This window comes from Oncorhynchus nerka, linkage group LG27 (assembly GCF_034236695.1).
Source record: "Oncorhynchus nerka isolate Pitt River linkage group LG27, Oner_Uvic_2.0, whole genome shotgun sequence".
NCBI classification, from domain to species: domain Eukaryota; kingdom Metazoa; phylum Chordata; class Actinopteri; order Salmoniformes; family Salmonidae; genus Oncorhynchus; species Oncorhynchus nerka.
In genome coordinates, this window is record NC_088422.1 from 40,081,288 (window position 1) to 40,090,987 (window position 9,700).

Sequence of the window (9,700 nt, forward strand, 5' to 3'; positions counted from 1 at the left end):
GAAGTGGATGTTTTCGCTAATGGAAAGGAAAATAACGTGCTCTGCATATGGATACACGCTCTGGTAAATGCAGAAATAAATCAAATAGCAGGGGACTAAAGTATGCAATAAAAACAATCTGCAAGGATCATGTACTTTGATATGCCATTTCATTCTGGGTGCTGGTAGTTGACCAGTAGAGGTCACTGTCCCCTCTGAACTAAGGCCCAAAGACCGTACAGCAGCACAAAATGACACAACCAAGGCGTAGACCAATATATATTATCAAACCTTTGGCGAAATCGATCTTTTCACTATATGGTAAGAGAATACAATTTAGTGGGTTGGAACTGACTATACCTAACGCATCCAATACAGGACAGTGTAAACTAAGGGTAAAGCAGTGATTTGTCTTGTTTCAAGATCCCTCCGGTTTTTCTCTGTAGAAGATGGATGGCTGAGCTGATAAACATACTGGCCAGGTGGGGACATGTAGGACAACACGCATATCAAACAATTTATCAGGCCTAATCAACCACTTGATATTCAATCCCGTCATTGGCTATTGTGCCCTTGTACTATTATGTGGAGTCTTTGTTCTTTTAAAGACTTCAAGAAATACTACAACATGCATTCTGTTCAGTTTTCTTGTAAGTTTTGTCTTTCTTACGTGAACTCGTTAATAGAATCTGATTCATTTACCAATTTGTCTTTGTTCCGTCCTTGTAGTTGGACTAATATATATGCCTTCATTCCTCCTCGCTGTCTATAAAGGTGATTTGTGTTGTAATTGCAGTGTTTGTCTGAACGTGCCTCCTCCTACTACTTAATGGGTTCATTGGGCCAGTGTGTGTCGGGGTGTGAAGCCCCTGAGCCTGGCAGACAGGCATAGTGAAGACGGCTTAACACAAGAACAATGGAGTCCTTTGACCAAAACGACGCCCCCAAGACGTGGCCTCCTGTCACCGTGGCAACCCCCCCCCCCCCCCTCATGGGATAGTGAACGGGCTGACAGCTGGAGAGGGAGAGTTACAAAAATGTAGTCTTGAACCTCTCTCAATCATCACTCTGTGCAGGAGGTCTATATGTTACACTGCACTTTCCAGCTGTTGCAATGAAAATGCATGTGGCTCCACTTTATGACCTATCTCCAGTTTTGATATACTGTGTAGGCCTGACTGCCCTACCTATAAATAAAGTGCGTGTGACGCCAAGTGATGAATCACGCAAATGTTACTTCCTGTTCGTGGAATAATGACATTTATTTACCGATGGGGTCATTGATACTTTGAGTGATTTACAAGATCTTACAGTAAATCAGTTTTTACACGTTCTGCAAAAAGCTACTCCAACAAAAGACAACCGTTCCTTAATAACAAGGTCACACTAACGTTACATACATTATACACATCCCTACTCTTCCAAAGTCAATGGGGATGACCGTTTTGTTCCTGTTCCGACATGCTCCTCAGGACCTTAGTGTTGTAGGATGAGGATCTGAGCTCTCTATTATTCATGCTCTGTGGTGTCACTCTCCCTCCGCTCTGCATGGGTTTCCTATAGAGCTAAGGACAGCAGGAGGATGAGAGCAACAAAGAGTGGAATGGACTACTGCAGCACCAAGGGCTCCTAAGGGCCCCAGCCTCGTGTTTTTCTCCTGGTCTGTCCAGCTGCTATGTCTGTAGCGGTGTTAGCTGGTTGCTACCTCTTTTCCTTTGACAGGTGACTTGTCCCAGGGCTCTAATATGAGTAGATAAATACAAGTCTAATTCGAATAGAAGCTTAAGTGGGATAGAGCTGTTCTGGTCACTTGATTGACAAGTGACTTGAGGTATGATAATTAGCCAACCAACATACAACATGTTCTGAGTGAGGGACAAACATCAAACTGAAGAACAGTATTGCGAGTAGCAGTAACACTCCTACAGTTGAAGTTGGAAGTTTACTTACGCTTTAGCCAAATACATTTAAACTCAGTTTTTCACAATTCCTGACATTTAATCCTACTAAAAATTCCCTGTTTTAGGTCAGTTAGGATCACCACTTTATTTTAAGATTGTGAAATGTCAGAATAATAGTAGAGAGAATGATTTATTTGAGCTTTTATTTCTTTCATCACATTCTCAGTGGGTCAGAAGTTTACATGCACACAATTAGTATTTGGTAGCATTGCTTTAAATTGTTTAATTTGGGTCTAATGTTTCAGGTAGCTTTCCACATGCTTCCCACAATAAGTTGGGTGAATTATGGCCCATTCCTCCTGACAGAGCTGGTGTAACTGAGTCAGGTTTGTAGGCCTCCTTGCTCGCACACGCTTTCTCAGTTCTGCCCACACATTTTCAAAAGGATTGAGGTCAGGGCTTTGTGATGGCCACTCCAATACCTTGACTTGTTGTCATTAAGCCATTTTGCCACAACTTTGGAAGTATGCTTGGGGTCATTGTCCATTTGGAAGACCCATTTGCGACCAAGCTTTAACTTTAACAAGACTTGATGTCTTGAGATGTTGCTTCAATTTATCCACATAATTTTCCTTTCTCATGATGCCATGTACTTTGTGAAGTGTACCAGTCCCTCCTGCAGCAAAGCACCCCCACAACATGATGCTGCCACCCCCGTGCTTCATGGTTGGGATGGTGTTCTTCGGCTTGCAAACCCCCCCGTTTTCCTCCAAACATAACGATGGTCATTACGGCCAAACAGTTCTATTTTTGTTTCATCAGACCAGAGGACATTTCTCCAAAAAGTACGTTCTTTGTCCCCCATGTGCAGTTGCAAACCGAAGTCTGGCTTGTTTATGGAGGTTTTGGAGCAGCGGCGTCTTCCTTGCTGAGCAGCCTTTCAGGTTATGTCTATATAGGACTTGTTTTACTGTGGATATAAATATTTTTGCACCTGTTTCATCCAGCATCTTCACATGGTCCTTTGCTGTTGTTCTGGGATTGAGTTGCACTTTTCACACCAAAGTACGTTCATCTCTAGGAGACAGAACACATCTCCTTCCTGAGCGGTATTATGGCTGCGTGGTTCCATGGTGTTTATACTTGCGTAGTATTGTTTGTATAGATGAACGTGCTAGCTTCAGGCATTTGTAAATTCGTCCCAAGGATGAACCAAACTTGTGGAGGTCTCCATTTTTTTTTTTTGAGGTCTTTGCTGATTTCGCTTGATTTTCCTATGATGTCAAGCAAAAAGGCACTGAGTTTAAAAGTAGGCCTTTAAATACATCCACAGGTACACCTCCAATTCTAAACCATGACATTTTCTGGAATTTTCCAAGCTGTTTAAAGGCACAGTCAACTTAGTGTATGTAAACTTCTGACCCACTGGAATTGTGATACAGTGAATTAAGTGAAATAATCTGTCTGTAAACAAAATTACTTGTCATGCACAAGTAGATGTCCTAACCGACTTAGTTAACAAAACTATAGTTTGTTAACAAGAAATTTGTGGAGTGGTTGAAAAATGAGTTTTAATGACTCAAACCTAAGTGTATGTCAACTTCTGACTTCAACTGTATAAGGAAAGATAGTTTCTTCCTGGGCATGTCTGGACTAGATGAGACAATCTGACAAGGTGTGTCTTTGGGATATGCTGAGGTACATAGTACCCCTATGTGTCTGTGTTTCTGAGGGAAAGGTTGGGAAACACTTATTTATCTGAGACTCGCGCAGAAAGAAAGACTCATCAATCTCAGTTAAAGCATCCAGCCGAGTGAAACGGCACACCCCTGTTTTAGTAAGCATAGTAGACCATGTACCTGATGCTGTCTGGACCAAATGAGTATGGTATGTCATACTATGTATGTCCAGACATCATTAGATACATGGGCTACACATAGAGGGGCTATGTTTCGCTCGCACGGATGCTTTCTCCGGTTTTATAGCTTCAGCAGAAAGGAAGAGGCGAAGCAAGAGGCCTAACTCAAATCTGTCCAGTATAAACCCAATGCGTTTCTATTGGAAGAATATGCAGACCTACGCTTGTCGCCTGCCTTCCCGCCTTTGGGACAAAAGACTCTCATTGTTAGCCCGGAGACATGAGCATCTCGTCATTATATTCAGATCTCTGGTTTCAGCCTCTTGCGAATTGGAAAGGAAAGTTGGCGAGTGCAGTTAGGATGCTGGATTGATGTTTAGCCAAAATGATAAATGTCTCAATAAAATCATTCAAAATACTTCACCAGGAAGCATAACTTAGCCACATTTTTTGTTGTTGCTGTAGATTGTTTTAAATCACAAGTGTGTTTGGGAAGCTCGCCATTTGGGTAGTGCGGGTGACAATATGTCTAACTAATTGAGTTGCGGCTGTCAGTGAAAAGTGTCTAAAATGTTTGTGAATATATGTATTCTTGAGTATAATTTCAAATATTGCAACAAGAAGAAGAAGAAAATAAGGTGATGATTTGATCAAATGTTGAACATCACTAGCAATAGTTCATGTCAAGAAAGATAGAAAGGGAGTCAGACAGGTGGAGAAGAGAGGTGAATGTGATTGAAAGTACCGGAATTTATCAGAATATTTTCTACCGTTTTTAGTTGTCGGCTTTAGGCCTATATATTTTACTTAGTTGATGATGGACGTTATAAGCGTACTGCTGCATTGGCCTATAGGCTATCTCTGAGCTGAACTCATTTATTTAGCCGCCAATGGATCACAGTGTATCAATGTGTCCATATGACAGAGGCTAGAGCTCTTGCCATAGTTGATTTTAAACTTTTGGATTTTTATCATTTTACTTTAGATTGATATGATTAACAACGTGACAATAATTTTGAGAAACGAAAACGTTATTATTGAAATGAAACTGTTCCATGAAAATGTGCATATATAAATATTCATAAATGGCATGCAGATCGGTAGAAATGGTAGGATAAATTGTAATCTTCCCCAAACTTGAAACTCATGAGCTGCCCATGGTTTTTACTATTACACCCATTTTTTTAAAAACCTGCCGCCTATGGAAATCAAATGCCCTCCAACTGATTCCTTCTGGCGCGGGGTCTGCCTCATAGCCTCTCCCCACTGCTCTTCTATGGCCGTCTGGCAGTGGTCAGAGGGCCTGTAGATTAGCTGTGACATGCCAATTTCATGTCTATTTGTACAATTATACTATCTATGACATGATTGTAGTAGCATTATGGAAGACGGTTATATGGAATGGTATCAAATACATCAAACACTGTTTCCATGTGTTTGATACCATTCCGTTTGCTCTGTTCCAGCCATTATTATGAGCCGTCCTCCCCTCAGCAGCCTCCACTGCAAACATACTGTATTTCTCCCACATCTTTCTCGTTTCCCCTGGTCGGCACAGGGGGGAGACAAACATACAGATCTTTACACAAACCTGATCTTAATTATGTGCCATCTTGAATGGATGACTGGATCACTGAATAATGAGGATCATACAATACTAACCAAGGACTTACATTAGGTGTTTAATGCAATTTATCTCATAAGGAAGTGCATAAGACTTAAAAGGAACCCAGTAGACTGACTTGTCGAAATTTCATATGGGTCTTGAATATGTATCAATGACATATTAACAGGGACTATTCAAGGACAAAGGCATATCCACAGAACACTTGAGATATTAAAGAACTCTCCACTACCTACCTATATGTTAATTCAGAGACAAACTCACATGCCCCAGTAGCCATGAATCCTGACTCATAATGAAGCTACTAAAGCAGAAGCAGTAACACTAGTTGAGAAGGAGATTATTGAGAAAGTAAATGTTGCGGGAATGAGAAAATGGGGGTATACTATGGGAGTCTGCAGAGACAGCGGGGGGGGGCAGTGCAGACAATGAGTGTTGAGCTCCAGAGGTTAAGTCCCCAGCCCGCCAATAGGGCCCACAGGAATGTGAAAGGCTCTTGGAGGGGGCATTGTTGTCTGAGGGGCATCCTGCTCTGTAAATATTAGACCACACATTACAACTCAAGGTCTATGGACTGACTAGACTATGGAAATACTCACACTTCTTTTTTTTAGGAACAAAGCTACGGTAGAAGACATACACCACATGGTATCTTCACAATCTTTCAACTTCTATGTGTGTAATGTTTGGTTTGTCTTCTGAAATAATCTATATGGATATGTAAATGAGCACAGAAACACTGATCACCCAGGATATTGAAGCATTCTTCTCTGTATGCAGAACCTTCCAGATAAAGACAACTTGATATCCCTTGACTGAGCCCTCTCAGGCAGAGGGGCTTGTGATACCACTGTGTATCAGTGACTATAGCCCCAGGGGAGGGTCCTAGGTGTCTAGACAAAGGGGTTCCCACAACACACTGAATAGACTGGGGGCTGCTGACCCACCTAGGAAGATGTCTATGGCAGAAATGGATCTAAGCCAGAGTTAAACCATCAATTGAGTTTTAACACCAATAATGTCCCTCTCTTAACACGTCAAATCAGAGGCACTACATTATGACATGCATCCTGCTGTAAGACTTGTCTGAGAATCGTGCTTTTGGAGGAATGGAAAACTGGCATTGGTTTGGAATGGTGCCTTGGCCAATGGATTTTCTCCAACAGGGTTTAGCTATGGTATCAGAAGGACCCAAATTGCCCGTATAGCAATTAGCAGATGGTATCTCAAAGTATTGCCTCGTATTATGACAGAGTAAAATTCACGTTTTGAACCAACAGGTTCCTTCATGGACCTACGGATTTGTTACAGTGTGTCAGTAGCTCCATTGCAGAGGAGGTACATTTCTGTCATCGTTACTGAATACAGAACTCCTCCACTTAGGATTAATTATATTAGAGTCAGAATTAGTTGTTCATGTTAATGACCTTGTCAGCGACACAGCTGTAAATGTACTCACGCTGAAAGGATTGCAAAGTACAGTCAGCAAGACAATTGATTTGTCAAACAGAGTTGTCCACACAACCTCCTCCTTTGTCTTTCAATTGGGCACTGTCTGACAGAGAAGTGTACTTCAAAGCACTTTAAAGGTACTTTAAGGTACTAGTGGAGGAGTTTATGTTTTCAGGGGATTTCAGAAAAAGGAAAGCGTGGAAAGAGTTCTCCACCACTTTGTGAGTGAGCGAGAGGTGTCTGGCTTGACTTTAAGTTCCATCCTCAATCCCTGGAGTGTGTCCCCAGTCAGGGAGGGCCCTGCTCTGGGTTTCCAACACGATGCACTTCACCTTCCAGCTGCTCTCTGTCCCCTTTGGATTGAGGGAGGGGAGGGAATAGGGGCCATGTGGGTGGGGATGCAGTGGGGGCATGTTCTTGGGCGGACAGGCCTGGAAATTTCCGTTGTATGTTTCAGCAGCCCATTCCAGGATGGGAGGGGTGTGAGCAGTGGGGTTGGGGTTTTGGAACTTGGCTAGGAGCCAGCCACAGCAGGAAGCTTTCTAGTTAACACAGACAAAAGCAGTCCTGGCCGCTGCCTAGCTATCTGTGCAGGACTCAAAACAGGATCTCTGCACAGTGATATGAGTCTGGCTGCACCACTGCAAAGATTGACTGGAGTCACTCACTCACAGCTACACCGACTCTTCAACACTCTAGTATATATGTAATATCAGCAGTGTTTGTCTTCATTGTGGAAATGTTCATTTCAAGTCCCATTATGTTCCATTTATGTTTTCATTTGTTATCTTTCTCTACTGCTCAAAATCCAGTTGTATGTATTTTAAAGGCCCAGTGCAGTAAAAAACGTGATTTAATGTGTTTTATATATCTATTTCCACACTATAAGATTGGAATAATACTGTGAAAAGGATGATAATGCCTCTCCTTCTGTCTGCACTCTGCCTGGTGGTAATATTGCCTATCAGGACCCCTCAATGGGCCAGTGTGTAAACAGCAGCAAGGACAAAAAGAAAAAAGTAATCTGCTCCCACTGTTGATCAGAACGGATAGAAAACCAAACATCTGCTTTACCAAAATCCAGGGTGATATACAGTGCATCATTCAGACCCCTTCCCCCTTTTCACATTTTGTTACGTTGCAGCCGCAATCTACACACAATAATATGTAGAACAATGACAAAGCGAAAACAGGTTTTTAGATTTTCTTTGCAAAATTATTAAAAATTAAAAACAGAAATACCTTATTTCAGACCCTTTGCTATGAGACTTACATTTGAGCTCAGGTGCATCCTGTTTCCATGGATCTTCCTTGAGATATTTCTACAACTTTATTGGGGTCCACCCTGTGGTAAATTCAATTGATTGGACATGATTTGGAAAGGCACACACCTGTCTATTTAAGGTCTCACAGATGACAGTGCATGTCAGAGCAAAAACCAAGCCATGGGGTCGAAGGAAATGTCTGTAGAGCTGAGAGACAGGATTGTGTCGAGGCACAGATCTGGGGAAGGGTACCAAAACGTTTCTGGAGCATTGAAGTTCCCCAAGAACACAGTGGCCTGTAGCATTCTTAAATGGAAGAAGATTGGAACCACTAAGAATCTTCCTAGAACTGGCCTCCCGGTCAAACTGAGCAATCGGGGGAGAGAAGTGCCTTGGGTCAGGGAGGTGACCAAGAGACCCCGATTGTCACTCAGACAGAGCTCCAGAGTTCCTCTGTGGAGATGGGAGAACCTTTCAGAAGGACAACCATCTCTGCAGCACTCCACTAATCAGGCCTTTATGGTAGAGTGGCCAGACGTAAACCACTCATCACCAAAAGGTACATGACAGCCCGCTTGGAGTTTGCCAAAAGGCACCTAAAGGACTCTGACCATGAGAAATAAGATTCTCTCGTCTGATGAAATCAAGAAGTCTTTGGCCTGAATGCTAAGCGTTACGTCTGGAGGAAACCTGGCACCATCCCTATGGTGAAGCATTGTGGTGGCAGCATCATGTTGTAGGGATGTTTTTCAGTGGCAGGGACTGGGAGACTAATCAGGATCAAGGGAAAGATGAACAGAGCAAAGTACAGAGAGATCCTTGATGAAAACCTGCTCCAGAGAGCTCAGGACCTCAGATTGGGGCGAAGATTCACCTTTCAACAAGACAACGACCCTAAGTACACAGCCAAGACAACGCTGGAGTGGCTTCGGGACAAGTCTCTGAATGTCCTTGAGTGGCCCAGTCAGAGCCCGGACTTGAACCCAATCGAACATCTCTGGAGAGACCTGAAAATAGCTGTGCAGCGATGCTCCCCTCCAACCCGACAGCGCTTGAGAGGATCTGCAGAGAAGAACGGAGAAACTTCCCAAATATAGGTGTGCCTCGCTTGTAGCGTCATACCCAAGAAGACTTGAGGCTGTAATCGCTGCCAAAGGTGTTTCAATAAAGTACTGAGTAAAGGGTCTGAATACTTGTGTAAATGTGATATCTTTAAAAATAAATACATTTTCAGAAATTTCAAATACCAGCTTTTGCTTTCTAATTCTGGGGTAGTGTGTGGAGATTGATGAGTGGAAAAAATACAATTTAGTACATTTTAGAATAAGGCTGTAACGTTACAAAATGTTGAAAAAGTCAAGGTGTCTGAATACTTTCCGAATGCACTATATTCAGTGAGTACTCCCATACCCAGGAGGGTGTACCCACTCTTTTTGTTAAACCAGACTCAATTGATATAATCTCTGTAATAGATAGTACATGACATTATTAATTGATGTTGATTGCGATGGTAGATCTGAGTCAAGGGGGGATGCCATGAGCATTCCCCATCTTCTATCTGTGCTTTCTATTTCTTGCTCAGTTTAAATTTATGATCACTGTAGCACTGAAATATTTGAAA